The 24,721-nt window shown below is 55.6% G+C and overlaps 56 non-coding genes across 56 annotated transcripts; 10 read left to right on the forward strand and 46 right to left on the reverse strand.

The window, feature by feature from the left end:
• Positions 1-502: 502 nt before the first annotated feature.
• Positions 503-576, reverse strand: Trnai-aau (transfer RNA isoleucine (anticodon AAU)). Its single transcript has one exon. It is a non-coding gene; the product is annotated as a tRNA-Ile (tRNA).
• A 198-nt stretch (positions 577-774) lies between these two features.
• Trnae-uuc (transfer RNA glutamic acid (anticodon UUC)) lies at positions 775-846 on the reverse strand. The gene has a single exon. It is a non-coding gene; the product is annotated as a tRNA-Glu (tRNA).
• A 303-nt stretch (positions 847-1,149) lies between these two features.
• Trnam-cau (transfer RNA methionine (anticodon CAU)) lies at positions 1,150-1,222 on the reverse strand. The gene has a single exon. It is a non-coding gene; the product is annotated as a tRNA-Met (tRNA).
• Positions 1,223-1,604: 382 nt separating this feature from the next.
• On the reverse strand, positions 1,605-1,675 carry Trnag-gcc (transfer RNA glycine (anticodon GCC)). Its single transcript has one exon. It is a non-coding gene; the product is annotated as a tRNA-Gly (tRNA).
• Positions 1,676-1,998: 323 nt separating this feature from the next.
• On the forward strand, positions 1,999-2,070 carry Trnag-ucc (transfer RNA glycine (anticodon UCC)). Its single transcript has one exon. It is a non-coding gene; the product is annotated as a tRNA-Gly (tRNA).
• A 612-nt stretch (positions 2,071-2,682) lies between these two features.
• Trnai-aau (transfer RNA isoleucine (anticodon AAU)) lies at positions 2,683-2,756 on the reverse strand. The gene has a single exon. It is a non-coding gene; the product is annotated as a tRNA-Ile (tRNA).
• Positions 2,757-2,954: 198 nt separating this feature from the next.
• On the reverse strand, positions 2,955-3,026 carry Trnae-uuc (transfer RNA glutamic acid (anticodon UUC)). The gene has a single exon. It is a non-coding gene; the product is annotated as a tRNA-Glu (tRNA).
• Positions 3,027-3,329: 303 nt separating this feature from the next.
• Positions 3,330-3,402, reverse strand: Trnam-cau (transfer RNA methionine (anticodon CAU)). Its single transcript has one exon. It is a non-coding gene; the product is annotated as a tRNA-Met (tRNA).
• Positions 3,403-3,784: 382 nt separating this feature from the next.
• Positions 3,785-3,855, reverse strand: Trnag-gcc (transfer RNA glycine (anticodon GCC)). Its single transcript has one exon. It is a non-coding gene; the product is annotated as a tRNA-Gly (tRNA).
• A 323-nt stretch (positions 3,856-4,178) lies between these two features.
• Positions 4,179-4,250, forward strand: Trnag-ucc (transfer RNA glycine (anticodon UCC)). Its single transcript has one exon. It is a non-coding gene; the product is annotated as a tRNA-Gly (tRNA).
• A 612-nt stretch (positions 4,251-4,862) lies between these two features.
• Positions 4,863-4,936, reverse strand: Trnai-aau (transfer RNA isoleucine (anticodon AAU)). The gene has a single exon. It is a non-coding gene; the product is annotated as a tRNA-Ile (tRNA).
• Positions 4,937-5,134: 198 nt separating this feature from the next.
• On the reverse strand, positions 5,135-5,206 carry Trnae-uuc (transfer RNA glutamic acid (anticodon UUC)). Its single transcript has one exon. It is a non-coding gene; the product is annotated as a tRNA-Glu (tRNA).
• A 303-nt stretch (positions 5,207-5,509) lies between these two features.
• Positions 5,510-5,582, reverse strand: Trnam-cau (transfer RNA methionine (anticodon CAU)). The gene has a single exon. It is a non-coding gene; the product is annotated as a tRNA-Met (tRNA).
• Positions 5,583-5,964: 382 nt separating this feature from the next.
• Trnag-gcc (transfer RNA glycine (anticodon GCC)) lies at positions 5,965-6,035 on the reverse strand. Its single transcript has one exon. It is a non-coding gene; the product is annotated as a tRNA-Gly (tRNA).
• A 323-nt stretch (positions 6,036-6,358) lies between these two features.
• On the forward strand, positions 6,359-6,430 carry Trnag-ucc (transfer RNA glycine (anticodon UCC)). The gene has a single exon. It is a non-coding gene; the product is annotated as a tRNA-Gly (tRNA).
• Positions 6,431-6,986: 556 nt separating this feature from the next.
• On the reverse strand, positions 6,987-7,060 carry Trnai-aau (transfer RNA isoleucine (anticodon AAU)). Its single transcript has one exon. It is a non-coding gene; the product is annotated as a tRNA-Ile (tRNA).
• A 198-nt stretch (positions 7,061-7,258) lies between these two features.
• Positions 7,259-7,330, reverse strand: Trnae-uuc (transfer RNA glutamic acid (anticodon UUC)). The gene has a single exon. It is a non-coding gene; the product is annotated as a tRNA-Glu (tRNA).
• A 303-nt stretch (positions 7,331-7,633) lies between these two features.
• On the reverse strand, positions 7,634-7,706 carry Trnam-cau (transfer RNA methionine (anticodon CAU)). The gene has a single exon. It is a non-coding gene; the product is annotated as a tRNA-Met (tRNA).
• Positions 7,707-8,088: 382 nt separating this feature from the next.
• Trnag-gcc (transfer RNA glycine (anticodon GCC)) lies at positions 8,089-8,159 on the reverse strand. The gene has a single exon. It is a non-coding gene; the product is annotated as a tRNA-Gly (tRNA).
• A 323-nt stretch (positions 8,160-8,482) lies between these two features.
• Trnag-ucc (transfer RNA glycine (anticodon UCC)) lies at positions 8,483-8,554 on the forward strand. Its single transcript has one exon. It is a non-coding gene; the product is annotated as a tRNA-Gly (tRNA).
• A 556-nt stretch (positions 8,555-9,110) lies between these two features.
• Trnai-aau (transfer RNA isoleucine (anticodon AAU)) lies at positions 9,111-9,184 on the reverse strand. The gene has a single exon. It is a non-coding gene; the product is annotated as a tRNA-Ile (tRNA).
• A 198-nt stretch (positions 9,185-9,382) lies between these two features.
• On the reverse strand, positions 9,383-9,454 carry Trnae-uuc (transfer RNA glutamic acid (anticodon UUC)). Its single transcript has one exon. It is a non-coding gene; the product is annotated as a tRNA-Glu (tRNA).
• Positions 9,455-9,757: 303 nt separating this feature from the next.
• On the reverse strand, positions 9,758-9,830 carry Trnam-cau (transfer RNA methionine (anticodon CAU)). Its single transcript has one exon. It is a non-coding gene; the product is annotated as a tRNA-Met (tRNA).
• A 382-nt stretch (positions 9,831-10,212) lies between these two features.
• On the reverse strand, positions 10,213-10,283 carry Trnag-gcc (transfer RNA glycine (anticodon GCC)). The gene has a single exon. It is a non-coding gene; the product is annotated as a tRNA-Gly (tRNA).
• Positions 10,284-10,606: 323 nt separating this feature from the next.
• On the forward strand, positions 10,607-10,678 carry Trnag-ucc (transfer RNA glycine (anticodon UCC)). Its single transcript has one exon. It is a non-coding gene; the product is annotated as a tRNA-Gly (tRNA).
• A 612-nt stretch (positions 10,679-11,290) lies between these two features.
• On the reverse strand, positions 11,291-11,364 carry Trnai-aau (transfer RNA isoleucine (anticodon AAU)). The gene has a single exon. It is a non-coding gene; the product is annotated as a tRNA-Ile (tRNA).
• Positions 11,365-11,562: 198 nt separating this feature from the next.
• Trnae-uuc (transfer RNA glutamic acid (anticodon UUC)) lies at positions 11,563-11,634 on the reverse strand. Its single transcript has one exon. It is a non-coding gene; the product is annotated as a tRNA-Glu (tRNA).
• A 303-nt stretch (positions 11,635-11,937) lies between these two features.
• Trnam-cau (transfer RNA methionine (anticodon CAU)) lies at positions 11,938-12,010 on the reverse strand. Its single transcript has one exon. It is a non-coding gene; the product is annotated as a tRNA-Met (tRNA).
• Positions 12,011-12,392: 382 nt separating this feature from the next.
• Trnag-gcc (transfer RNA glycine (anticodon GCC)) lies at positions 12,393-12,463 on the reverse strand. The gene has a single exon. It is a non-coding gene; the product is annotated as a tRNA-Gly (tRNA).
• A 323-nt stretch (positions 12,464-12,786) lies between these two features.
• On the forward strand, positions 12,787-12,858 carry Trnag-ucc (transfer RNA glycine (anticodon UCC)). Its single transcript has one exon. It is a non-coding gene; the product is annotated as a tRNA-Gly (tRNA).
• A 612-nt stretch (positions 12,859-13,470) lies between these two features.
• On the reverse strand, positions 13,471-13,544 carry Trnai-aau (transfer RNA isoleucine (anticodon AAU)). Its single transcript has one exon. It is a non-coding gene; the product is annotated as a tRNA-Ile (tRNA).
• A 198-nt stretch (positions 13,545-13,742) lies between these two features.
• On the reverse strand, positions 13,743-13,814 carry Trnae-uuc (transfer RNA glutamic acid (anticodon UUC)). Its single transcript has one exon. It is a non-coding gene; the product is annotated as a tRNA-Glu (tRNA).
• A 303-nt stretch (positions 13,815-14,117) lies between these two features.
• Positions 14,118-14,190, reverse strand: Trnam-cau (transfer RNA methionine (anticodon CAU)). Its single transcript has one exon. It is a non-coding gene; the product is annotated as a tRNA-Met (tRNA).
• Positions 14,191-14,572: 382 nt separating this feature from the next.
• On the reverse strand, positions 14,573-14,643 carry Trnag-gcc (transfer RNA glycine (anticodon GCC)). The gene has a single exon. It is a non-coding gene; the product is annotated as a tRNA-Gly (tRNA).
• Positions 14,644-14,966: 323 nt separating this feature from the next.
• Trnag-ucc (transfer RNA glycine (anticodon UCC)) lies at positions 14,967-15,038 on the forward strand. The gene has a single exon. It is a non-coding gene; the product is annotated as a tRNA-Gly (tRNA).
• Positions 15,039-15,650: 612 nt separating this feature from the next.
• Positions 15,651-15,724, reverse strand: Trnai-aau (transfer RNA isoleucine (anticodon AAU)). The gene has a single exon. It is a non-coding gene; the product is annotated as a tRNA-Ile (tRNA).
• A 198-nt stretch (positions 15,725-15,922) lies between these two features.
• Trnae-uuc (transfer RNA glutamic acid (anticodon UUC)) lies at positions 15,923-15,994 on the reverse strand. Its single transcript has one exon. It is a non-coding gene; the product is annotated as a tRNA-Glu (tRNA).
• A 303-nt stretch (positions 15,995-16,297) lies between these two features.
• Positions 16,298-16,370, reverse strand: Trnam-cau (transfer RNA methionine (anticodon CAU)). The gene has a single exon. It is a non-coding gene; the product is annotated as a tRNA-Met (tRNA).
• Positions 16,371-16,752: 382 nt separating this feature from the next.
• Trnag-gcc (transfer RNA glycine (anticodon GCC)) lies at positions 16,753-16,823 on the reverse strand. Its single transcript has one exon. It is a non-coding gene; the product is annotated as a tRNA-Gly (tRNA).
• Positions 16,824-17,146: 323 nt separating this feature from the next.
• On the forward strand, positions 17,147-17,218 carry Trnag-ucc (transfer RNA glycine (anticodon UCC)). The gene has a single exon. It is a non-coding gene; the product is annotated as a tRNA-Gly (tRNA).
• A 612-nt stretch (positions 17,219-17,830) lies between these two features.
• Positions 17,831-17,904, reverse strand: Trnai-aau (transfer RNA isoleucine (anticodon AAU)). The gene has a single exon. It is a non-coding gene; the product is annotated as a tRNA-Ile (tRNA).
• Positions 17,905-18,102: 198 nt separating this feature from the next.
• Positions 18,103-18,174, reverse strand: Trnae-uuc (transfer RNA glutamic acid (anticodon UUC)). Its single transcript has one exon. It is a non-coding gene; the product is annotated as a tRNA-Glu (tRNA).
• A 303-nt stretch (positions 18,175-18,477) lies between these two features.
• Positions 18,478-18,550, reverse strand: Trnam-cau (transfer RNA methionine (anticodon CAU)). Its single transcript has one exon. It is a non-coding gene; the product is annotated as a tRNA-Met (tRNA).
• A 382-nt stretch (positions 18,551-18,932) lies between these two features.
• Trnag-gcc (transfer RNA glycine (anticodon GCC)) lies at positions 18,933-19,003 on the reverse strand. Its single transcript has one exon. It is a non-coding gene; the product is annotated as a tRNA-Gly (tRNA).
• A 323-nt stretch (positions 19,004-19,326) lies between these two features.
• Positions 19,327-19,398, forward strand: Trnag-ucc (transfer RNA glycine (anticodon UCC)). Its single transcript has one exon. It is a non-coding gene; the product is annotated as a tRNA-Gly (tRNA).
• A 612-nt stretch (positions 19,399-20,010) lies between these two features.
• Positions 20,011-20,084, reverse strand: Trnai-aau (transfer RNA isoleucine (anticodon AAU)). Its single transcript has one exon. It is a non-coding gene; the product is annotated as a tRNA-Ile (tRNA).
• A 198-nt stretch (positions 20,085-20,282) lies between these two features.
• On the reverse strand, positions 20,283-20,354 carry Trnae-uuc (transfer RNA glutamic acid (anticodon UUC)). The gene has a single exon. It is a non-coding gene; the product is annotated as a tRNA-Glu (tRNA).
• A 303-nt stretch (positions 20,355-20,657) lies between these two features.
• Trnam-cau (transfer RNA methionine (anticodon CAU)) lies at positions 20,658-20,730 on the reverse strand. Its single transcript has one exon. It is a non-coding gene; the product is annotated as a tRNA-Met (tRNA).
• Positions 20,731-21,112: 382 nt separating this feature from the next.
• Positions 21,113-21,183, reverse strand: Trnag-gcc (transfer RNA glycine (anticodon GCC)). The gene has a single exon. It is a non-coding gene; the product is annotated as a tRNA-Gly (tRNA).
• Positions 21,184-21,506: 323 nt separating this feature from the next.
• Positions 21,507-21,578, forward strand: Trnag-ucc (transfer RNA glycine (anticodon UCC)). Its single transcript has one exon. It is a non-coding gene; the product is annotated as a tRNA-Gly (tRNA).
• A 612-nt stretch (positions 21,579-22,190) lies between these two features.
• Positions 22,191-22,264, reverse strand: Trnai-aau (transfer RNA isoleucine (anticodon AAU)). The gene has a single exon. It is a non-coding gene; the product is annotated as a tRNA-Ile (tRNA).
• A 198-nt stretch (positions 22,265-22,462) lies between these two features.
• Trnae-uuc (transfer RNA glutamic acid (anticodon UUC)) lies at positions 22,463-22,534 on the reverse strand. The gene has a single exon. It is a non-coding gene; the product is annotated as a tRNA-Glu (tRNA).
• Positions 22,535-22,837: 303 nt separating this feature from the next.
• Positions 22,838-22,910, reverse strand: Trnam-cau (transfer RNA methionine (anticodon CAU)). The gene has a single exon. It is a non-coding gene; the product is annotated as a tRNA-Met (tRNA).
• Positions 22,911-23,292: 382 nt separating this feature from the next.
• On the reverse strand, positions 23,293-23,363 carry Trnag-gcc (transfer RNA glycine (anticodon GCC)). The gene has a single exon. It is a non-coding gene; the product is annotated as a tRNA-Gly (tRNA).
• A 1,007-nt stretch (positions 23,364-24,370) lies between these two features.
• Trnai-aau (transfer RNA isoleucine (anticodon AAU)) lies at positions 24,371-24,444 on the reverse strand. The gene has a single exon. It is a non-coding gene; the product is annotated as a tRNA-Ile (tRNA).
• Positions 24,445-24,642: 198 nt separating this feature from the next.
• On the reverse strand, positions 24,643-24,714 carry Trnae-uuc (transfer RNA glutamic acid (anticodon UUC)). The gene has a single exon. It is a non-coding gene; the product is annotated as a tRNA-Glu (tRNA).
• Between the last annotated feature and the right edge of the window lie 7 nt (positions 24,715-24,721).

Below are 24,721 nucleotides of genomic sequence, written 5' to 3' on the forward strand. Positions count from 1 at the left end.
CTTGAGTCTCGACTTGTCTCGACTTTGCTCAGCTGACGCGAGAGCTGACGCTCTCCAGTCGGCCTATATCAACACGACAAGCACGAGAAACGACTGAGAGAGGCAAGGAGAGGCGAGGCGGTGGACACACAGCACGCCGCTTCATTACACGGTGGCGTCTCCCTGACTGAATCGGGCTGCAGCTGCGAAAAGAAAGGAGAAAGACAAATAGGAAGCAAAATTGCCAACAGTACCCTGCGTTCCCATGCGGTCACCCGCCCAAGCACTGACAGGGGCCAAAGTTGTTACACGTCGGCAATCGGACATTTTCTTTCGTTTTCTCTTTGCCGTATCAGAACCAGCGTATTCAACATATTGTGGCCATTGCCGAGCGAATGCTGTAGCGCTTGCCGACAAGTCGGGTTCGGATCCTCTGTCAACGTCCACGCAGGGCGATGATCTTTTGGCCATCACACTCGCCAGCTGAAATCGGCGCTGCCTTTTCGTAGTAGTAAAAGCGTACTGGCCCGTGGGGGGATCGAACCCACGACCTTCGCGTTATTAGCACGACGCTCTAACCAACTGAGCTAACGGGCCTCGACGCGGACGGTTGCTCAGCCCTACGCTGGAAACACGTGGCATGAAGCCACACGCCACTTCTAGGGTCACTGTGTGCCTGCTCCGCTCGTCCATGTTCTGCTGGCGGTCATGAAACAGTAGCTGAATTGCGAACAGGACGGGAAACGGCAGCACGCACAGCTGAAACTTGAGACGATTCGTGTGGAAAAAATTCCGTTCCGGTACCGGGAATCGAACCCGGGCCTCCCGGGTGAAAGCCAGGTATCCTAGCCACTAGACCACACCGGAGTTCGGCGTTCGTTGGACGGATCGGATGGTCTCTCGCACATTTCGTGCCGAGTCCCGCGTCGGCACCCTTCTCTCTTTGCGAGCGTCTTTGCGCATACTGACTGGCAAGGCGCGCACCTCAAAAGTCTCAGAGCAATGCATTTGGCTTCTTGCTCTACTGGGAGAAGAGGAAAAGGAAAGCTGTAAGTATCAATAACAGGAAGTAAACATTTTCTCGCTGAAGCGTTGAAACGTTGTGGATAACAAACAAGAAATAAGTTCGAGCACTAGCGACAGCACCACCGTGACTCACAGAAAATTAAATGCCCCGGGTGAGAATCGAACTCACGACCTTAAAATTATGAGACTTACGCGCTGCCTACTGCGCTACCGAGGCAGGGGGACGGGGGGAGACCGCTGGTCCTGGAATCTGGGTAAGCAGCGTACCCAATGTTAGACGCAGAGATACACTACTTCGTGGTTAACGCGTTCTGTTGCTACACGTGCATTGCCGGCCCAGTTGATTGCGGTGTTGCTGCAGCTTTTGCAACCATAGGCAGCACTCCCCGTCGTTCAAGTTCAATGCCTCGGAGGCACCTGGACACAGCAACTTGTGAGGCCAGGCCGACGCCAGTCCGTAGAACATGACGCGAGCGTCCGAGTGGGGAACCGCGCGTGCTGCGTTCTCGTTTCTTCTCAAGGGAATCCCGCTATACATTCTTGTGGATCGTGCATCTCAAGCGCGCAAGTCACACGGCACCGCGGGAAAAGCAAAATGATGCATCGGCCGGGAATCGAACCCGGGCCGCCCGCGTGGCAGGCGAGCATTCTACCACTGAACCACCGATGCTCAGCTAGTTCACAGCTTCCTGGTGCTTTCCGCTGCAGACGTCTGAGGGGAAAGTGGGACTGCCGTCCAGCGCCGTCGCATCCTCTCGAGAGAATGCTACAGACGCTGAATCCTGCACTGCACTGCTTAAAAATGATCGTCTAAGTACTCTTGCGGCGCACGCACGCGACGACTCTTGCCAAAGGACGCGAAATGTGCGTAGAGACGCTGCCTGGATGAGCTCGCCTACCCCGTAACGCGCCTACAGCTACGACCACCTTCAGGCGCCGCTGACAGGCGGGAAGCAGACACAGCGCGGCTCGCGAGGCGCGGAAGGCAACTGTGCGGTGGTGGTGTAATGGTCAGCATAGTTGCCTTCCAAGCAGTTGATCCGGGTTCGATTCCCGGCCACCGCAGCAGGCTTTTACTTTTGCGTATAAGTACTTTTGCCACGCGTCCTTAAATTAATGTTTCTTTCCCCATCTTACTCGCTGCAGGCCACCCTATAGCGTGTGCGTCGATTCCCCTTGAGTCTCGACTTGTCTCGACTTTGCTCAGCTGACGCGAGAGCTGACGCTCTCCAGTCGGCCTATATCAACACGACAAGCACGAGAAACGACTGAGAGAGGCAAGGAGAGGCGAGGCGGTGGACACACAGCACGCCGCTTCATTACACGGTGGCGTCTCCCTGACTGAATCGGGCTGCAGCTGCGAAAAGAAAGGAGAAAGACAAATAGGAAGCAAAATTGCCAACAGTACCCTGCGTTCCCATGCGGTCACCCGCCCAAGCACTGACAGGGGCCAAAGTTGTTACACGTCGGCAATCGGACATTTTCTTTCGTTTTCTCTTTGCCGTATCAGAACCAGCGTATTCAACATATTGTGGCCATTGCCGAGCGAATGCTGTAGCGCTTGCCGACAAGTCGGGTTCGGATCCTCTGTCAACGTCCACGCAGGGCGATGATCTTTTGGCCATCACACTCGCCAGCTGAAATCGGCGCTGCCTTTTCGTAGTAGTAAAAGCGTACTGGCCCGTGGGGGGATCGAACCCACGACCTTCGCGTTATTAGCACGACGCTCTAACCAACTGAGCTAACGGGCCTCGACGCGGACGGTTGCTCAGCCCTACGCTGGAAACACGTGGCATGAAGCCACACGCCACTTCTAGGGTCACTGTGTGCCTGCTCCGCTCGTCCATGTTCTGCTGGCGGTCATGAAACAGTAGCTGAATTGCGAACAGGACGGGAAACGGCAGCACGCACAGCTGAAACTTGAGACGATTCGTGTGGAAAAAATTCCGTTCCGGTACCGGGAATCGAACCCGGGCCTCCTGGGTGAAAGCCAGGTATCCTAGCCACTAGACCACACCGGAGTTCGGCGTTCGTTGGACGGATCGGATGGTCTCTCGCACATTTCGTGCCGAGTCCCGCGTCGGCACCCTTCTCTCTTTGCGAGCGTCTTTGCGCATACTGACTGGCAAGGCGCGCACCTCAAAAGTCTCAGAGCAATGCATTTGGCTTCTTGCTCTACTGGGAGAAGAGGAAAAGGAAAGCTGTAAGTATCAATAACAGGAAGTAAACATTTTCTCGCTGAAGCGTTGAAACGTTGTGGATAACAAACAAGAAATAAGTTCGAGCACTAGCGACAGCACCACCGTGACTCACAGAAAATTAAATGCCCCGGGTGAGAATCGAACTCACGACCTTAAAATTATGAGACTTACGCGCTGCCTACTGCGCTACCGAGGCAGGGGGACGGGGGGAGACCGCTGGTCCTGGAATCTGGGTAAGCAGCGTACCCAATGTTAGACGCAGAGATACACTACTTCGTGGTTAACGCGTTCTGTTGCTACACGTGCATTGCCGGCCCAGTTGATTGCGGTGTTGCTGCAGCTTTTGCAACCATAGGCAGCACTCCCCGTCGTTCAAGTTCAATGCCTCGGAGGCACCTGGACACAGCAACTTGTGAGGCCAGGCCGACGCCAGTCCGTAGAACATGACGCGAGCGTCCGAGTGGGGAACCGCGCGTGCTGCGTTCTCGTTTCTTCTCAAGGGAATCCCGCTATACATTCTTGTGGATCGTGCATCTCAAGCGCGCAAGTCACACGGCACCGCGGGAAAAGCAAAATGATGCATCGGCCGGGAATCGAACCCGGGCCGCCCGCGTGGCAGGCGAGCATTCTACCACTGAACCACCGATGCTCAGCTAGTTCACAGCTTCCTGGTGCTTTCCGCTGCAGACGTCTGAGGGGAAAGTGGGACTGCCGTCCAGCGCCGTCGCATCCTCTCGAGAGAATGCTACAGACGCTGAATCCTGCACTGCACTGCTTAAAAATGATCGTCTAAGTACTCTTGCGGCGCACGCACGCGACGACTCTTGCCAAAGGACGCGAAATGTGCGTAGAGACGCTGCCTGGATGAGCTCGCCTACCCCGTAACGCGCCTACAGCTACGACCACCTTCAGGCGCCGCTGACAGGCGGGAAGCAGACACAGCGCGGCTCGCGAGGCGCGGAAGGCAACTGTGCGGTGGTGGTGTAATGGTCAGCATAGTTGCCTTCCAAGCAGTTGATCCGGGTTCGATTCCCGGCCACCGCAGCAGGCTTTTACTTTTGCGTATAAGTACTTTTGCCACGCGTCCTTAAATTAATGTTTCTTTCCCCATCTTACTCGCTGCAGGCCACCCTATAGCGTGTGCGTCGATTCCCCTTGAGTCTCGACTTGTCTCGACTTTGCTCAGCTGACGCGAGAGCTGACGCTCTCCAGTCGGCCTATATCAACACGACAAGCACGAGAAACGACTGAGAGAGGCAAGGAGAGGCGAGGCGGTGGACACACAGCACGCCGCTTCATTACACGGTGGCGTCTCCCTGACTGAATCGGGCTGCAGCTGCGAAAAGAAAGGAGAAAGACAAATAGGAAGCAAAATTGCCAACAGTACCCTGCGTTCCCATGCGGTCACCCGCCCAAGCACTGACAGGGGCCAAAGTTGTTACACGTCGGCAATCGGACATTTTCTTTCGTTTTCTCTTTGCCGTATCAGAACCAGCGTATTCAACATATTGTGGCCATTGCCGAGCGAATGCTGTAGCGCTTGCCGACAAGTCGGGTTCGGATCCTCTGTCAACGTCCACGCAGGGCGATGATCTTTTGGCCATCACACTCGCCAGCTGAAATCGGCGCTGCCTTTTCGTAGTAGTAAAAGCGTACTGGCCCGTGGGGGGATCGAACCCACGACCTTCGCGTTATTAGCACGACGCTCTAACCAACTGAGCTAACGGGCCTCGACGCGGACGGTTGCTCAGCCCTACGCTGGAAACACGTGGCATGAAGCCACACGCCACTTCTAGGGTCACTGTGTGCCTGCTCCGCTCGTCCATGTTCTGCTGGCGGTCATGAAACAGTAGCTGAATTGCGAACAGGACGGGAAACGGCAGCACGCACAGCTGAAACTTGAGACGATTCGTGTGGAAAAAATTCCGTTCCGGTACCGGGAATCGAACCCGGGCCTCCCGGGTGAAAGCCAGGTATCCTAGCCACTAGACCACACCGGAGTTCGGCGTTCGTTGGACGGATCGGATGGTCTCTCGCACATTTCGTGCCGAGTCCCGCGTCGGCACCCTTCTCTCTTTGCGAGCGTCTTTGCGCATACTGACTGGCAAGGCGCGCACCTCAAAAGTCTCAGAGCAATGCATTTGGCTTCTTGCTCTACTGGGAGAAGAGGAAAAGGAAAGCTGTAAGTATCAATAACAGGAAGTAAACATTTTCTCGCTGAAGCGTTGAAACGTTGTGGATAACAAACAAGAAATAAGTTCGAGCACTAGCGACAGCACCACCGTGACTCACAGAAAATTAAATGCCCCGGGTGAGAATCGAACTCACGACCTTAAAATTATGAGACTTACGCGCTGCCTACTGCGCTACCGAGGCAGGGGGACGGGGGGAGACCGCTGGTCCTGGAATCTGGGTAAGCAGCGTACCCAATGTTAGACGCAGAGATACACTACTTCGTGGTTAACGCGTTCTGTTGCTACACGTGCATTGCCGGCCCAGTTGATTGCGGTGTTGCTGCAGCTTTTGCAACCATAGGCAGCACTCCCCGTCGTTCAAGTTCAATGCCTCGGAGGCACCTGGACACAGCAACTTGTGAGGCCAGGCCGACGCCAGTCCGTAGAACATGACGCGAGCGTCCGAGTGGGGAACCGCGCGTGCTGCGTTCTCGTTTCTTCTCAAGGGAATCCCGCTATACATTCTTGTGGATCGTGCATCTCAAGCGCGCAAGTCACACGGCACCGCGGGAAAAGCAAAATGATGCATCGGCCGGGAATCGAACCCGGGCCGCCCGCGTGGCAGGCGAGCATTCTACCACTGAACCACCGATGCTCAGCTAGTTCACAGCTTCCTGGTGCTTTCCGCTGCAGACGTCTGAGGGGAAAGTGGGACTGCCGTCCAGCGCCGTCGCATCCTCTCGAGAGAATGCTACAGACGCTGAATCCTGCACTGCACTGCTTAAAAATGATCGTCTAAGTACTCTTGCGGCGCACGCACGCGACGACTCTTGCCAAAGGACGCGAAATGTGCGTAGAGACGCTGCCTGGATGAGCTCGCCTACCCCGTAACGCGCCTACAGCTACGACCACCTTCAGGCGCCGCTGACAGGCGGGAAGCAGACACAGCGCGGCTCGCGAGGCGCGGAAGGCAACTGTGCGGTGGTGGTGTAATGGTCAGCATAGTTGCCTTCCAAGCAGTTGATCCGGGTTCGATTCCCGGCCACCGCAGCAGGCTTTTACTTTTGCGTATAAGTACTTTTGCCACGCGTCCTTAAATTAATGTTTCTTTCCCCATCTTACTCGACTTTGCTCAGCTGACGCGAGAGCTGACGCTCTCCAGTCGGCCTATATCAACACGACAAGCACGAGAAACGACTGAGAGAGGCAAGGAGAGGCGAGGCGGTGGACACACAGCACGCCGCTTCATTACACGGTGGCGTCTCCCTGACTGAATCGGGCTGCAGCTGCGAAAAGAAAGGAGAAAGACAAATAGGAAGCAAAATTGCCAACAGTACCCTGCGTTCCCATGCGGTCACCCGCCCAAGCACTGACAGGGGCCAAAGTTGTTACACGTCGGCAATCGGACATTTTCTTTCGTTTTCTCTTTGCCGTATCAGAACCAGCGTATTCAACATATTGTGGCCATTGCCGAGCGAATGCTGTAGCGCTTGCCGACAAGTCGGGTTCGGATCCTCTGTCAACGTCCACGCAGGGCGATGATCTTTTGGCCATCACACTCGCCAGCTGAAATCGGCGCTGCCTTTTCGTAGTAGTAAAAGCGTACTGGCCCGTGGGGGGATCGAACCCACGACCTTCGCGTTATTAGCACGACGCTCTAACCAACTGAGCTAACGGGCCTCGACGCGGACGGTTGCTCAGCCCTACGCTGGAAACACATGGCATGAAGCCACACGCCACTTCTAGGGTCACTGTGTGCCTGCTCCGCTCGTCCATGTTCTGCTGGCGGTCATGAAACAGTAGCTGAATTGCGAACAGGACGGGAAACGGCAGCACGCACAGCTGAAACTTGAGACGATTCGTGTGGAAAAAATTCCGTTCCGGTACCGGGAATCGAACCCGGGCCTCCTGGGTGAAAGCCAGGTATCCTAGCCACTAGACCACACCGGAGTTCGGCGTTCGTTGGACGGATCGGATGGTCTCTCGCACATTTCGTGCCGAGTCCCGCGTCGGCACCCTTCTCTCTTTGCGAGCGTCTTTGCGCATACTGACTGGCAAGGCGCGCACCTCAAAAGTCTCAGAGCAATGCATTTGGCTTCTTGCTCTACTGGGAGAAGAGGAAAAGGAAAGCTGTAAGTATCAATAACAGGAAGTAAACATTTTCTCGCTGAAGCGTTGAAACGTTGTGGATAACAAACAAGAAATAAGTTCGAGCACTAGCGACAGCACCACCGTGACTCACAGAAAATTAAATGCCCCGGGTGAGAATCGAACTCACGACCTTAAAATTATGAGACTTACGCGCTGCCTACTGCGCTACCGAGGCAGGGGGACGGGGGGAGACCGCTGGTCCTGGAATCTGGGTAAGCAGCGTACCCAATGTTAGACGCAGAGATACACTACTTCGTGGTTAACGCGTTCTGTTGCTACACGTGCATTGCCGGCCCAGTTGATTGCGGTGTTGCTGCAGCTTTTGCAACCATAGGCAGCACTCCCCGTCGTTCAAGTTCAATGCCTCGGAGGCACCTGGACACAGCAACTTGTGAGGCCAGGCCGACGCCAGTCCGTAGAACATGACGCGAGCGTCCGAGTGGGGAACCGCGCGTGCTGCGTTCTCGTTTCTTCTCAAGGGAATCCCGCTATACATTCTTGTGGATCGTGCATCTCAAGCGCGCAAGTCACACGGCACCGCGGGAAAAGCAAAATGATGCATCGGCCGGGAATCGAACCCGGGCCGCCCGCGTGGCAGGCGAGCATTCTACCACTGAACCACCGATGCTCAGCTAGTTCACAGCTTCCTGGTGCTTTCCGCTGCAGACGTCTGAGGGGAAAGTGGGACTGCCGTCCAGCGCCGTCGCATCCTCTCGAGAGAATGCTACAGACGCTGAATCCTGCACTGCACTGCTTAAAAATGATCGTCTAAGTACTCTTGCGGCGCACGCACGCGACGACTCTTGCCAAAGGACGCGAAATGTGCGTAGAGACGCTGCCTGGATGAGCTCGCCTACCCCGTAACGCGCCTACAGCTACGACCACCTTCAGGCGCCGCTGACAGGCGGGAAGCAGACACAGCGCGGCTCGCGAGGCGCGGAAGGCAACTGTGCGGTGGTGGTGTAATGGTCAGCATAGTTGCCTTCCAAGCAGTTGATCCGGGTTCGATTCCCGGCCACCGCAGCAGGCTTTTACTTTTGCGTATAAGTACTTTTGCCACGCGTCCTTAAATTAATGTTTCTTTCCCCATCTTACTCGACTTTGCTCAGCTGACGCGAGAGCTGACGCTCTCCAGTCGGCCTATATCAACACGACAAGCACGAGAAACGACTGAGAGAGGCAAGGAGAGGCGAGGCGGTGGACACACAGCACGCCGCTTCATTACACGGTGGCGTCTCCCTGACTGAATCGGGCTGCAGCTGCGAAAAGAAAGGAGAAAGACAAATAGGAAGCAAAATTGCCAACAGTACCCTGCGTTCCCATGCGGTCACCCGCCCAAGCACTGACAGGGGCCAAAGTTGTTACACGTCGGCAATCGGACATTTTCTTTCGTTTTCTCTTTGCCGTATCAGAACCAGCGTATTCAACATATTGTGGCCATTGCCGAGCGAATGCTGTAGCGCTTGCCGACAAGTCGGGTTCGGATCCTCTGTCAACGTCCACGCAGGGCGATGATCTTTTGGCCATCACACTCGCCAGCTGAAATCGGCGCTGCCTTTTCGTAGTAGTAAAAGCGTACTGGCCCGTGGGGGGATCGAACCCACGACCTTCGCGTTATTAGCACGACGCTCTAACCAACTGAGCTAACGGGCCTCGACGCGGACGGTTGCTCAGCCCTACGCTGGAAACACATGGCATGAAGCCACACGCCACTTCTAGGGTCACTGTGTGCCTGCTCCGCTCGTCCATGTTCTGCTGGCGGTCATGAAACAGTAGCTGAATTGCGAACAGGACGGGAAACGGCAGCACGCACAGCTGAAACTTGAGACGATTCGTGTGGAAAAAATTCCGTTCCGGTACCGGGAATCGAACCCGGGCCTCCTGGGTGAAAGCCAGGTATCCTAGCCACTAGACCACACCGGAGTTCGGCGTTCGTTGGACGGATCGGATGGTCTCTCGCACATTTCGTGCCGAGTCCCGCGTCGGCACCCTTCTCTCTTTGCGAGCGTCTTTGCGCATACTGACTGGCAAGGCGCGCACCTCAAAAGTCTCAGAGCAATGCATTTGGCTTCTTGCTCTACTGGGAGAAGAGGAAAAGGAAAGCTGTAAGTATCAATAACAGGAAGTAAACATTTTCTCGCTGAAGCGTTGAAACGTTGTGGATAACAAACAAGAAATAAGTTCGAGCACTAGCGACAGCACCACCGTGACTCACAGAAAATTAAATGCCCCGGGTGAGAATCGAACTCACGACCTTAAAATTATGAGACTTACGCGCTGCCTACTGCGCTACCGAGGCAGGGGGACGGGGGGAGACCGCTGGTCCTGGAATCTGGGTAAGCAGCGTACCCAATGTTAGACGCAGAGATACACTACTTCGTGGTTAACGCGTTCTGTTGCTACACGTGCATTGCCGGCCCAGTTGATTGCGGTGTTGCTGCAGCTTTTGCAACCATAGGCAGCACTCCCCGTCGTTCAAGTTCAATGCCTCGGAGGCACCTGGACACAGCAACTTGTGAGGCCAGGCCGACGCCAGTCCGTAGAACATGACGCGAGCGTCCGAGTGGGGAACCGCGCGTGCTGCGTTCTCGTTTCTTCTCAAGGGAATCCCGCTATACATTCTTGTGGATCGTGCATCTCAAGCGCGCAAGTCACACGGCACCGCGGGAAAAGCAAAATGATGCATCGGCCGGGAATCGAACCCGGGCCGCCCGCGTGGCAGGCGAGCATTCTACCACTGAACCACCGATGCTCAGCTAGTTCACAGCTTCCTGGTGCTTTCCGCTGCAGACGTCTGAGGGGAAAGTGGGACTGCCGTCCAGCGCCGTCGCATCCTCTCGAGAGAATGCTACAGACGCTGAATCCTGCACTGCACTGCTTAAAAATGATCGTCTAAGTACTCTTGCGGCGCACGCACGCGACGACTCTTGCCAAAGGACGCGAAATGTGCGTAGAGACGCTGCCTGGATGAGCTCGCCTACCCCGTAACGCGCCTACAGCTACGACCACCTTCAGGCGCCGCTGACAGGCGGGAAGCAGACACAGCGCGGCTCGCGAGGCGCGGAAGGCAACTGTGCGGTGGTGGTGTAATGGTCAGCATAGTTGCCTTCCAAGCAGTTGATCCGGGTTCGATTCCCGGCCACCGCAGCAGGCTTTTACTTTTGCGTATAAGTACTTTTGCCACGCGTCCTTAAATTAATGTTTCTTTCCCCATCTTACTCGCTGCAGGCCACCCTATAGCGTGTGCGTCGATTCCCCTTGAGTCTCGACTTGTCTCGACTTTGCTCAGCTGACGCGAGAGCTGACGCTCTCCAGTCGGCCTATATCAACACGACAAGCACGAGAAACGACTGAGAGAGGCAAGGAGAGGCGAGGCGGTGGACACACAGCACGCCGCTTCATTACACGGTGGCGTCTCCCTGACTGAATCGGGCTGCAGCTGCGAAAAGAAAGGAGAAAGACAAATAGGAAGCAAAATTGCCAACAGTACCCTGCGTTCCCATGCGGTCACCCGCCCAAGCACTGACAGGGGCCAAAGTTGTTACACGTCGGCAATCGGACATTTTCTTTCGTTTTCTCTTTGCCGTATCAGAACCAGCGTATTCAACATATTGTGGCCATTGCCGAGCGAATGCTGTAGCGCTTGCCGACAAGTCGGGTTCGGATCCTCTGTCAACGTCCACGCAGGGCGATGATCTTTTGGCCATCACACTCGCCAGCTGAAATCGGCGCTGCCTTTTCGTAGTAGTAAAAGCGTACTGGCCCGTGGGGGGATCGAACCCACGACCTTCGCGTTATTAGCACGACGCTCTAACCAACTGAGCTAACGGGCCTCGACGCGGACGGTTGCTCAGCCCTACGCTGGAAACACGTGGCATGAAGCCACACGCCACTTCTAGGGTCACTGTGTGCCTGCTCCGCTCGTCCATGTTCTGCTGGCGGTCATGAAACAGTAGCTGAATTGCGAACAGGACGGGAAACGGCAGCACGCACAGCTGAAACTTGAGACGATTCGTGTGGAAAAAATTCCGTTCCGGTACCGGGAATCGAACCCGGGCCTCCTGGGTGAAAGCCAGGTATCCTAGCCACTAGACCACACCGGAGTTCGGCGTTCGTTGGACGGATCGGATGGTCTCTCGCACATTTCGTGCCGAGTCCCGCGTCGGCACCCTTCTCTCTTTGCGAGCGTCTTTGCGCATACTGACTGGCAAGGCGCGCACCTCAAAAGTCTCAGAGCAATGCATTTGGCTTCTTGCTCTACTGGGAGAAGAGGAAAAGGAAAGCTGTAAGTATCAATAACAGGAAGTAAACATTTTCTCGCTGAAGCGTTGAAACGTTGTGGATAACAAACAAGAAATAAGTTCGAGCACTAGCGACAGCACCACCGTGACTCACAGAAAATTAAATGCCCCGGGTGAGAATCGAACTCACGACCTTAAAATTATGAGACTTACGCGCTGCCTACTGCGCTACCGAGGCAGGGGGACGGGGGGAGACCGCTGGTCCTGGAATCTGGGTAAGCAGCGTACCCAATGTTAGACGCAGAGATACACTACTTCGTGGTTAACGCGTTCTGTTGCTACACGTGCATTGCCGGCCCAGTTGATTGCGGTGTTGCTGCAGCTTTTGCAACCATAGGCAGCACTCCCCGTCGTTCAAGTTCAATGCCTCGGAGGCACCTGGACACAGCAACTTGTGAGGCCAGGCCGACGCCAGTCCGTAGAACATGACGCGAGCGTCCGAGTGGGGAACCGCGCGTGCTGCGTTCTCGTTTCTTCTCAAGGGAATCCCGCTATACATTCTTGTGGATCGTGCATCTCAAGCGCGCAAGTCACACGGCACCGCGGGAAAAGCAAAATGATGCATCGGCCGGGAATCGAACCCGGGCCGCCCGCGTGGCAGGCGAGCATTCTACCACTGAACCACCGATGCTCAGCTAGTTCACAGCTTCCTGGTGCTTTCCGCTGCAGACGTCTGAGGGGAAAGTGGGACTGCCGTCCAGCGCCGTCGCATCCTCTCGAGAGAATGCTACAGACGCTGAATCCTGCACTGCACTGCTTAAAAATGATCGTCTAAGTACTCTTGCGGCGCACGCACGCGACGACTCTTGCCAAAGGACGCGAAATGTGCGTAGAGACGCTGCCTGGATGAGCTCGCCTACCCCGTAACGCGCCTACAGCTACGACCACCTTCAGGCGCCGCTGACAGGCGGGAAGCAGACACAGCGCGGCTCGCGAGGCGCGGAAGGCAACTGTGCGGTGGTGGTGTAATGGTCAGCATAGTTGCCTTCCAAGCAGTTGATCCGGGTTCGATTCCCGGCCACCGCAGCAGGCTTTTACTTTTGCGTATAAGTACTTTTGCCACGCGTCCTTAAATTAATGTTTCTTTCCCCATCTTACTCGCTGCAGGCCACCCTATAGCGTGTGCGTCGATTCCCCTTGAGTCTCGACTTGTCTCGACTTTGCTCAGCTGACGCGAGAGCTGACGCTCTCCAGTCGGCCTATATCAACACGACAAGCACGAGAAACGACTGAGAGAGGCAAGGAGAGGCGAGGCGGTGGACACACAGCACGCCGCTTCATTACACGGTGGCGTCTCCCTGACTGAATCGGGCTGCAGCTGCGAAAAGAAAGGAGAAAGACAAATAGGAAGCAAAATTGCCAACAGTACCCTGCGTTCCCATGCGGTCACCCGCCCAAGCACTGACAGGGGCCAAAGTTGTTACACGTCGGCAATCGGACATTTTCTTTCGTTTTCTCTTTGCCGTATCAGAACCAGCGTATTCAACATATTGTGGCCATTGCCGAGCGAATGCTGTAGCGCTTGCCGACAAGTCGGGTTCGGATCCTCTGTCAACGTCCACGCAGGGCGATGATCTTTTGGCCATCACACTCGCCAGCTGAAATCGGCGCTGCCTTTTCGTAGTAGTAAAAGCGTACTGGCCCGTGGGGGGATCGAACCCACGACCTTCGCGTTATTAGCACGACGCTCTAACCAACTGAGCTAACGGGCCTCGACGCGGACGGTTGCTCAGCCCTACGCTGGAAACACGTGGCATGAAGCCACACGCCACTTCTAGGGTCACTGTGTGCCTGCTCCGCTCGTCCATGTTCTGCTGGCGGTCATGAAACAGTAGCTGAATTGCGAACAGGACGGGAAACGGCAGCACGCACAGCTGAAACTTGAGACGATTCGTGTGGAAAAAATTCCGTTCCGGTACCGGGAATCGAACCCGGGCCTCCTGGGTGAAAGCCAGGTATCCTAGCCACTAGACCACACCGGAGTTCGGCGTTCGTTGGACGGATCGGATGGTCTCTCGCACATTTCGTGCCGAGTCCCGCGTCGGCACCCTTCTCTCTTTGCGAGCGTCTTTGCGCATACTGACTGGCAAGGCGCGCACCTCAAAAGTCTCAGAGCAATGCATTTGGCTTCTTGCTCTACTGGGAGAAGAGGAAAAGGAAAGCTGTAAGTATCAATAACAGGAAGTAAACATTTTCTCGCTGAAGCGTTGAAACGTTGTGGATAACAAACAAGAAATAAGTTCGAGCACTAGCGACAGCACCACCGTGACTCACAGAAAATTAAATGCCCCGGGTGAGAATCGAACTCACGACCTTAAAATTATGAGACTTACGCGCTGCCTACTGCGCTACCGAGGCAGGGGGACGGGGGGAGACCGCTGGTCCTGGAATCTGGGTAAGCAGCGTACCCAATGTTAGACGCAGAGATACACTACTTCGTGGTTAACGCGTTCTGTTGCTACACGTGCATTGCCGGCCCAGTTGATTGCGGTGTTGCTGCAGCTTTTGCAACCATAGGCAGCACTCCCCGTCGTTCAAGTTCAATGCCTCGGAGGCACCTGGACACAGCAACTTGTGAGGCCAGGCCGACGCCAGTCCGTAGAACATGACGCGAGCGTCCGAGTGGGGAACCGCGCGTGCTGCGTTCTCGTTTCTTCTCAAGGGAATCCCGCTATACATTCTTGTGGATCGTGCATCTCAAGCGCGCAAGTCACACGGCACCGCGGGAAAAGCAAAATGATGCATCGGCCGGGAATCGAACCCGGGCCGCCCGCGTGGCAGGCGAGCATTCTACCACTGAACCACCGATGCTCAGCTAGTTCACAGCTTCCTGGTGCTTTCCGCTGCAGACGTCTGAGGGGAAAGTGGGACTGCCGTCCAGCGCCGTCGCATCCTCTCGAGAGAATGCTACAGACGCTGAATCCTGCACTGCACTGCTTAAAAATGATCGTCTAAGTACTCTTGCGGCGCACGCACGCGACGACTCTTGCCAAAGGACGCGAAATGTGCGTAGAGACGCTGCCTGGATGAGCTCGCCTACCCCGTAACGCGCCTACAGCTACGACCACCTTCAGGCGCCGCTGACAGGCGGGAAGCAGACACAGCGCGGCTCGCGAGGCGCGGAAGGCAACTGTGCGGTGGTGGTGTAATGGTCAGCATAGTTGCCTTCCAAGCAGTTGATCCGGGTTCGATTCCCGGCCACCGCAGCAGGATTTTACTTTTGCGTATAAGTACTTTTGCCACGCGTCCTTAAATTAATGTTTCTTTCCCCATCTTACTCGCTGCAGGCCACCCTATAGCGTGTGCGTCGATTCCCCTTGAGTCTCGACTTGTCTCGACTTTGCTCAGCTGACGCGAGAGCTGACGCTCTCCAGTCGGCCTATATCAACACGACAAGCACGAGAAACGACTGAGAGAGGCAAGGAGAGGCGAGGCGGTGGACACACAGCACGCCGCTTCATTACACGGTGGCGTCTCCCTGACTGAATCGGGCTGCAGCTGCGAAAAGAAAGGAGAAAGACAAATAGGAAGCAAAATTGCCAACAGTACCCTGCGTTCCCATGCGGTCACCCGCCCAAGCACTGACAGGGGCCAAAGTTGTTACACGTCGGCAATCGGACATTTTCTTTGGTTTTCTCTTTGCCGTATCAGAACCAGCGTATTCAACATATTGTGGCCATTGCCGAGCGAATGCTGTAGCGCTTGCCGACAAGTCGGGTTCGGATCCTCTGTCAACGTCCACGCAGGGCGATGATCTTTTGGCCATCACACTCGCCAGCTGAAATCGGCGCTGCCTTTTCGTAGTAGTAAAAGCGTACTGGCCCGTGGGGGGATCGAACCCACGACCTTCGCGTTATTAGCACGACGCTCTAACCAACTGAGCTAACGGGCCTCGACGCGGACGGTTGCTCAGCCCTACGCTGGAAACACGTGGCATGAAGCCACACGCCACTTCTAGGGTCACTGTGTGCCTGCTCCGCTCGTCCATGTTCTGCTGGCGGTCATGAAACAGTAGCTGAATTGCGAACAGGACGGGAAACGGCAGCACGCACAGCTGAAACTTGAGACGATTCGTGTGGAAAAAATTCCGTTCCGGTACCGGGAATCGAACCCGGGCCTCCTGGGTGAAAGCCAGGTATCCTAGCCACTAGACCACACCAGAGTTCGGCGTTCGTTGGACGGATCGGATGGTCTCTCGCACATTTCGTGCCGAGTCCCGCGTCGGCACCCTTCTCTCTTTGCGAGCGTCTTTGCGCATACTGACTGGCAAGGCGCGCACCTCAAAAGTCTCAGAGCAATGCATTTGGCTTCTTGCTCTACTGGGAGAAGAGGAAAAGGAAAGCTGTAAGTATCAATAACAGGAAGTAAACATTTTCTCGCTGAAGCGTTGAAACGTTGTGGATAACAAACAAGAAATAAGTTCGAGCACTAGCGACAGCACCACCGTGACTCACAGAAAATTAAATGCCCCGGGTGAGAATCGAACTCACGACCTTAAAATTATGAGACTTACGCGCTGCCTACTGCGCTACCGAGGCAGGGGGACGGGGGGAGACCGCTGGTCCTGGAATCTGGGTAAGCAGCGTACCCAATGTTAGACGCAGAGATACACTACTTCGTGGTTAACGCGTTCTGTTGCTACACGTGCATTGCCGGCCCAGTTGATTGCGGTGTTGCTGCAGCTTTTGCAACCATAGGCAGCACTCCCCGTCGTTCAAGTTCAATGCCTCGGAGGCACCTGGACACAGCAACTTGTGAGGCCAGGCCGACGCCAGTCCGTAGAACATGACGCGAGCGTCCGAGTGGGGAACCGCGCGTGCTGCGTTCTCGTTTCTTCTCAAGGGAATCCCGCTATACATTCTTGTGGATCGTGCATCTCAAGCGCGCAAGTCACACGGCACCGCGGGAAAAGCAAAATGATGCATCGGCCGGGAATCGAACCCGGGCCGCCCGCGTGGCAGGCGAGCATTCTACCACTGAACCACCGATGCTCAGCTAGTTCACAGCTTCCTGGTGCTTTCCGCTGCAGACGTCTGAGGGGAAAGTGGGACTGCCGTCCAGCGCCGTCGCATCCTCTCGAGAGAATGCTACAGACGCTGAATCCTGCACTGCACTGCTTAAAAATGATCGTCTAAGTACTCTTGCGGCGCACGCACGCGACGACTCTTGCCAAAGGACGCGAAATGTGCGTAGAGACGCTGCCTGGATGAGCTCGCCTACCCCGTAACGCGCCTACAGCTACGACCACCTTCAGGCGCCGCTGACAGGCGGGAAGCAGACACAGCGCGGCTCGCGAGGCGCGGAAGGCAACTGTGCGGTGGTGGTGTAATGGTCAGCATAGTTGCCTTCCAAGCAGTTGATCCGGGTTCGATTCCCGGCCACCGCAGCAGGATTTTACTTTTGCGTATAAGTACTTTTGCCACGCGTCCTTAAATTAATGTTTCTTTCCCCATCTTACTCGCTGCAGGCCACCCTATAGCGTGTGCGTCGATTCCCCTTGAGTCTCGACTTGTCTCGACTTTGCTCAGCTGACGCGAGAGCTGACGCTCTCCAGTCGGCCTATATCAACACGACAAGCACGAGAAACGACTGAGAGAGGCAAGGAGAGGCGAGGCGGTGGACACACAGCACGCCGCTTCATTACACGGTGGCGTCTCCCTGACTGAATCGGGCTGCAGCTGCGAAAAGAAAGGAGAAAGACAAATAGGAAGCAAAATTGCCAACAGTACCCTGCGTTCCCATGCGGTCACCCGCCCAAGCACTGACAGGGGCCAAAGTTGTTACACGTCGGCAATCGGACATTTTCTTTCGTTTTCTCTTTGCCGTATCAGAACCAGCGTATTCAACATATTGTGGCCATTGCCGAGCGAATGCTGTAGCGCTTGCCGACAAGTCGGGTTCGGATCCTCTGTCAACGTCCACGCAGGGCGATGATCTTTTGGCCATCACACTCGCCAGCTGAAATCGGCGCTGCCTTTTCGTAGTAGTAAAAGCGTACTGGCCCGTGGGGGGATCGAACCCACGACCTTCGCGTTATTAGCACGACGCTCTAACCAACTGAGCTAACGGGCCTCGACGCGGACGGTTGCTCAGCCCTACGCTGGAAACACGTGGCATGAAGCCACACGCCACTTCTAGGGTCACTGTGTGCCTGCTCCGCTCGTCCATGTTCTGCTGGCGGTCATGAAACAGTAGCTGAATTGCGAACAGGACGGGAAACGGCAGCACGCACAGCTGAAACTTGAGACGATTCGTGTGGAAAAAATTCCGTTCCGGTACCGGGAATCGAACCCGGGCCTCCTGGGTGAAAGCCAGGTATCCTAGCCACTAGACCACACCGGAGTTCGGCGTTCGTTGGACGGATCGGATGGTCTCTCGCACATTTCGTGCCGAGTCCCGCGTCGGCACCCTTCTCTCTTTGCGAGCGTCTTTGCGCATACTGACTGGCAAGGCGCGCACCTCAAAAGTCTCAGAGCAATGCATTTGGCTTCTTGCTCTACTGGGAGAAGAGGAAAAGGAAAGCTGTAAGTATCAATAACAGGAAGTAAACATTTTCTCGCTGAAGCGTTGAAACGTTGTGGATAACAAACAAGAAATAAGTTCGAGCACTAGCGACAGCACCACCGTGACTCACAGAAAATTAAATGCCCCGGGTGAGAATCGAACTCACGACCTTAAAATTATGAGACTTACGCGCTGCCTACTGCGCTACCGAGGCAGGGGGACGGGGGGAGACCGCTGGTCCTGGAATCTGGGTAAGCAGCGTACCCAATGTTAGACGCAGAGATACACTACTTCGTGGTTAACGCGTTCTGTTGCTACACGTGCATTGCCGGCCCAGTTGATTGCGGTGTTGCTGCAGCTTTTGCAACCATAGGCAGCACTCCCCGTCGTTCAAGTTCAATGCCTCGGAGGCACCTGGACACAGCAACTTGTGAGGCCAGGCCGACGCCAGTCCGTAGAACATGACGCGAGCGTCCGAGTGGGGAACCGCGCGTGCTGCGTTCTCGTTTCTTCTCAAGGGAATCCCGCTATACATTCTTGTGGATCGTGCATCTCAAGCGCGCAAGTCACACGGCACCGCGGGAAAAGCAAAATGATGCATCGGCCGGGAATCGAACCCGGGCCGCCCGCGTGGCAGGCGAGCATTCTACCACTGAACCACCGATGCTCAGCTAGTTCACAGCTTCCTGGTGCTTTCCGCTGCAGACGTCTGAGGGGAAAGTGGGACTGCCGTCCAGCGCCGTCGCATCCTCTCGAGAGAATGCTACAGACGCTGAATCCTGCACTGCACTGCTTAAAAATGATCGTCTAAGTACTCTTGCGGCGCACGCACGCGACGACTCTTGCCAAAGGACGCGAAATGTGCGTAGAGACGCTGCCTGGATGAGCTCGCCTACCCCGTAACGCGCCTACAGCTACGACCACCTTCAGGCGCCGCTGACAGGCGGGAAGCAGACACAGCGCGGCTCGCGAGGCGCGGAAGGCAACTGTGCGGTGGTGGTGTAATGGTCAGCATAGTTGCCTTCCAAGCAGTTGATCCGGGTTCGATTCCCGGCCACCGCAGCAGGCTTTTACTTTTGCGTATAAGTACTTTTGCCACGCGTCCTTAAATTAATGTTTCTTTCCCCATCTTACTCGCTGCAGGCCACCCTATAGCGTGTGCGTCGATTCCCCTTGAGTCTCGACTTGTCTCGACTTTGCTCAGCTGACGCGAGAGCTGACGCTCTCCAGTCGGCCTATATCAACACGACAAGCACGAGAAACGACTGAGAGAGGCAAGGAGAGGCGAGGCGGTGGACACACAGCACGCCGCTTCATTACACGGTGGCGTCTCCCTGACTGAATCGGGCTGCAGCTGCGAAAAGAAAGGAGAAAGACAAATAGGAAGCAAAATTGCCAACAGTACCCTGCGTTCCCATGCGGTCACCCGCCCAAGCACTGACAGGGGCCAAAGTTGTTACACGTCGGCAATCGGACATTTTCTTTCGTTTTCTCTTTGCCGTATCAGAACCAGCGTATTCAACATATTGTGGCCATTGCCGAGCGAATGCTGTAGCGCTTGCCGACAAGTCGGGTTCGGATCCTCTGTCAACGTCCACGCAGGGCGATGATCTTTTGGCCATCACACTCGCCAGCTGAAATCGGCGCTGCCTTTTCGTAGTAGTAAAAGCGTACTGGCCCGTGGGGGGATCGAACCCACGACCTTCGCGTTATTAGCACGACGCTCTAACCAACTGAGCTAACGGGCCTCGACGCGGACGGTTGCTCAGCCCTACGCTGGAAACACGTGGCATGAAGCCACACGCCACTTCTAGGGTCACTGTGTGCCTGCTCCGCTCGTCCATGTTCTGCTGGCGGTCATGAAACAGTAGCTGAATTGCGAACAGGACGGGAAACGGCAGCACGCACAGCTGAAACTTGAGACGATTCGTGTGGAAAAAATTCCGTTCCGGTACCGGGAATCGAACCCGGGCCTCCTGGGTGAAAGCCAGGTATCCTAGCCACTAGACCACACCGGAGTTCGGCGTTCGTTGGACGGATCGGATGGTCTCTCGCACATTTCGTGCCGAGTCCCGCGTCGGCACCCTTCTCTCTTTGCGAGCGTCTTTGCGCATACTGACTGGCAAGGCGCGCACCTCAAAAGTCTCAGAGCAATGCATTTGGCTTCTTGCTCTACTGGGAGAAGAGGAAAAGGAAAGCTGTAAGTATCAATAACAGGAAGTAAACATTTTCTCGCTGAAGCGTTGAAACGTTGTGGATAACAAACAAGAAATAAGTTCGAGCACTAGCGACAGCACCACCGTGACTCACAGAAAATTAAATGCCCCGGGTGAGAATCGAACTCACGACCTTAAAATTATGAGACTTACGCGCTGCCTACTGCGCTACCGAGGCAGGGGGACGGGGGGAGACCGCTGGTCCTGGAATCTGGGTAAGCAGCGTACCCAATGTTAGACGCAGAGATACACTACTTCGTGGTTAACGCGTTCTGTTGCTACACGTGCATTGCCGGCCCAGTTGATTGCGGTGTTGCTGCAGCTTTTGCAACCATAGGCAGCACTCCCCGTCGTTCAAGTTCAATGCCTCGGAGGCACCTGGACACAGCAACTTGTGAGGCCAGGCCGACGCCAGTCCGTAGAACATGACGCGAGCGTCCGAGTGGGGAACCGCGCGTGCTGCGTTCTCGTTTCTTCTCAAGGGAATCCCGCTATACATTCTTGTGGATCGTGCATCTCAAGCGCGCAAGTCACACGGCACCGCGGGAAAAGCAAAATGATGCATCGGCCGGGAATCGAACCCGGGCCGCCCGCGTGGCAGGCGAGCATTCTACCACTGAACCACCGATGCTCAGCTAGTTCACAGCTTCCTGGTGCTTTCCGCTGCAGACGTCTGAGGGGAAAGTGGGACTGCCGTCCAGCGCCGTCGCATCCTCTCGAGAGAATGCTACAGACGCTGAATCCTGCACTGCACTGCTTAAAAATGATCGTCTAAGTACTCTTGCGGCGCACGCACGCGACGACTCTTGCCAAAGGACGCGAAATGTGCGTAGAGACGCTGCCTGGATGAGCTCGCCTACCCCGTAACGCGCCTACAGCTACGACCACCTTCAGGCGCCGCTGACAGGCGGGAAGCAGACACAGCGCGGCTCGCGAGGCGCGGAAGGCAACTGTGCGGTGGTGGTGTAATGGTCAGCATAGTTGCCTTCCCAGCAGTTGATCCGGGTTCGATTCCCGGCCACCGCAGCAGGCTTTTACTTTTGCGTATAAGTACTTTTGCCACGCGTCCTTAAATTAATGTTTCTTTCCCCATCTTACTCGCTGCAGGCCACCCTATAGCGTGTGCGTCGATTCCCCTTGAGTCTCGACTTGTCTCGACTTTGCTCAGCTGACGCGAGAGCTGACGCTCTCCAGTCGGCCTATATCAACACGACAAGCACGAGAAACGACTGAGAGAGGCAAGGAGAGGCGAGGCGGTGGACACACAGCACGCCGCTTCATTACACGGTGGCGTCTCCCTGACTGAATCGGGCTGCAGCTGCGAAAAGAAAGGAGAAAGACAAATAGGAAGCAAAATTGCCAACAGTACCCTGCGTTCCCATGCGGTCACCCGCCCAAGCACTGACAGGGGCCAAAGTTGTTACACGTCGGCAATCGGACATTTTCTTTCGTTTTCTCTTTGCCGTATCAGAACCAGCGTATTCAACATATTGTGGCCATTGCCGAGCGAATGCTGTAGCGCTTGCCGACAAGTCGGGTTCGGATCCTCTGTCAACGTCCACGCAGGGCGATGATCTTTTGGCCATCACACTCGCCAGCTGAAATCGGCGCTGCCTTTTCGTAGTAGTAAAAGCGTACTGGCCCGTGGGGGGATCGAACCCACGACCTTCGCGTTATTAGCACGACGCTCTAACCAACTGAGCTAACGGGCCTCGACGCGGACGGTTGCTCAGCCCTACGCTGGAAACACGTGGCATGAAGCCACACGCCACTTCTAGGGTCACTGTGTGCCTGCTCCGCTCGTCCATGTTCTGCTGGCGGTCATGAAACAGTAGCTGAATTGCGAACAGGACGGGAAACGGCAGCACGCACAGCTGAAACTTGAGACGATTCGTGTGGAAAAAATTCCGTTCCGGTACCGGGAATCGAACCCGGGCCTCCTGGGTGAAAGCCAGGTATCCTAGCCACTAGACCACACCGGAGTTCGGCGTTCGTTGGACGGATCGGATGGTCTCTCGCACATTTCGTGCCGAGTCCCGCGTCGGCACCCTTCTCTCTTTGCGAGCGTCTTTGCGCATACTGACTGGCAAGGCGCGCACCTCAAAAGTCTCAGAGCAATGCATTTGGCTTCTTGCTCTACTGGGAGAAGAGGAAAAGGAAAGCTGTAAGTATCAATAACAGGAAGTAAACATTTTCTCGCTGAAGCGTTGAAACGTTGTGGATAACAAACAAGAAATAAGTTCGAGCACTAGCGACAGCACCACCGTGACTCACAGAAAATTAAATGCCCCGGGTGAGAATCGAACTCACGACCTTAAAATTATGAGACTTACGCGCTGCCTACTGCGCTACCGAGGCAGGGGGACGGGGGGAGACCGCTGGTCCTGGAATCTGGGTAAGCAGCGTACCCAATGTTAGACGCAGAGATACACTACTTCGTGGTTAACGCGTTCTGTTGCTACACGTGCATTGCCGGCCCAGTTGATTGCGGTGTTGCTGCAGCTTTTGCAACCATAGGCAGCACTCCCCGTCGTTCAAGTTCAATGCCTCGGAGGCACCTGGACACAGCAACTTGTGAGGCCAGGCCGACGCCAGTCCGTAGAACATGACGCGAGCGTCCGAGTGGGGAACCGCGCGTGCTGCGTTCTCGTTTCTTCTCAAGGGAATCCCGCTATACATTCTTGTGGATCGTGCATCTCAAGCGCGCAAGTCACACGGCACCGCGGGAAAAGCAAAATGATGCATCGGCCGGGAATCGAACCCGGGCCGCCCGCGTGGCAGGCGAGCATTCTACCACTGAACCACCGATGCTCAGCTAGTTCACAGCTTCCTGGTGCTTTCCGCTGCAGACGTCTGAGGGGAAAGTGGGACTGCCGTCCAGCGCCGTCGCATCCTCTCGAGAGAATGCTACAGACGCTGAATCCTGCACTGCACTGCTTAAAAATGATCGTCTAAGTACTCTTGCGGCGCACGCACGCGACGACTCTTGCCAAAGGACGCGAAATGTGCGTAGAGACGCTGCCTGGATGAGCTCGCCTACCCTGTAACGCGCCTACAGCTACGACCACCTTCAGGCGCCGCTGACAGGCGGGAAGCAGACACAGCGCGGCTCGCGAGGCGCGGAAGGCAACTGTGCGGTGGTGGTGTAATTGTCAGCATAGTTGCCTTCCAAGCAGTTGATCCGGGGTCGATTCCCGGCCACCGCAGCAGGCATTTACTTTTGCGTATAAGTACTTTTGCCACGCGTCCTTAAATTAATGTTTCTTTCCCCATCTTACTCGCTGCAGGCCACCCTATAGCGTGTGCGTCGATTCCCCTTGAGTCTCGACTTGTCTCGACTTTGCTCAGCTGACGCGAGAGCTGACGCTCTCCAGTCGGCCTATATCAACACGACAAGCACGAGAAACGACTGAGAGAGGCAAGGAGAGGCGAGGCGGTGGACACACAGCACGCCGCTTCATTACACGGTGGCGTCTCCCTGACTGAATCGGGCTGCAGCTGCGAAAAGAAAGGAGAAAGACAAATAGGAAGCAAAATTGCCAACAGTACCCTGCGTTCCCATGCGGTCACCCGCCCAAGCACTGACAGGGGCCAAAGTTGTTACACGTCGGCAATCGGACATTTTCTTTGGTTTTCTCTTTGCCGTATCAGAACCAGCGTATTCAACATATTGTGGCCATTGCCGAGCGAATGCTGTAGCGCTTGCCGACAAGTCGGGTTCGGATCCTCTGTCAACGTCCACGCAGGGCGATGATCTTTTGGCCATCACACTCGCCAGCTGAAATCGGCGCTGCCTTTTCGTAGTAGTAAAAGCGTACTGGCCCGTGGGGGGATCGAACCCACGACCTTCGCGTTATTAGCACGACGCTCTAACCAACTGAGCTAACGGGCCTCGACGCGGACGGTTGCTCAGCCCTACGCTGGAAACACGTGGCATGAAGCCACACGCCACTTCTAGGGTCACTGTGTGCCTGCTCCGCTCGTCCATGTTCTGCTGGCGGTCATGAAACAGTAGCTGAATTGCGAACAGGACGGGAAACGGCAGCACGCACAGCTGAAACTTGAGACGATTCGTGTGGAAAAAATTCCGTTCCGGTACCGGGAATCGAACCCGGGCCTCCTGGGTGAAAGCCAGGTATCCTAGCCACTAGACCACACCAGAGTTCGGC

The sequence above is a fragment of the Schistocerca cancellata genome, unplaced genomic scaffold (assembly GCF_023864275.1).
Source record: "Schistocerca cancellata isolate TAMUIC-IGC-003103 unplaced genomic scaffold, iqSchCanc2.1 HiC_scaffold_322, whole genome shotgun sequence".
NCBI classification, from domain to species: Eukaryota; Metazoa; Arthropoda; class Insecta; order Orthoptera; family Acrididae; genus Schistocerca; species Schistocerca cancellata.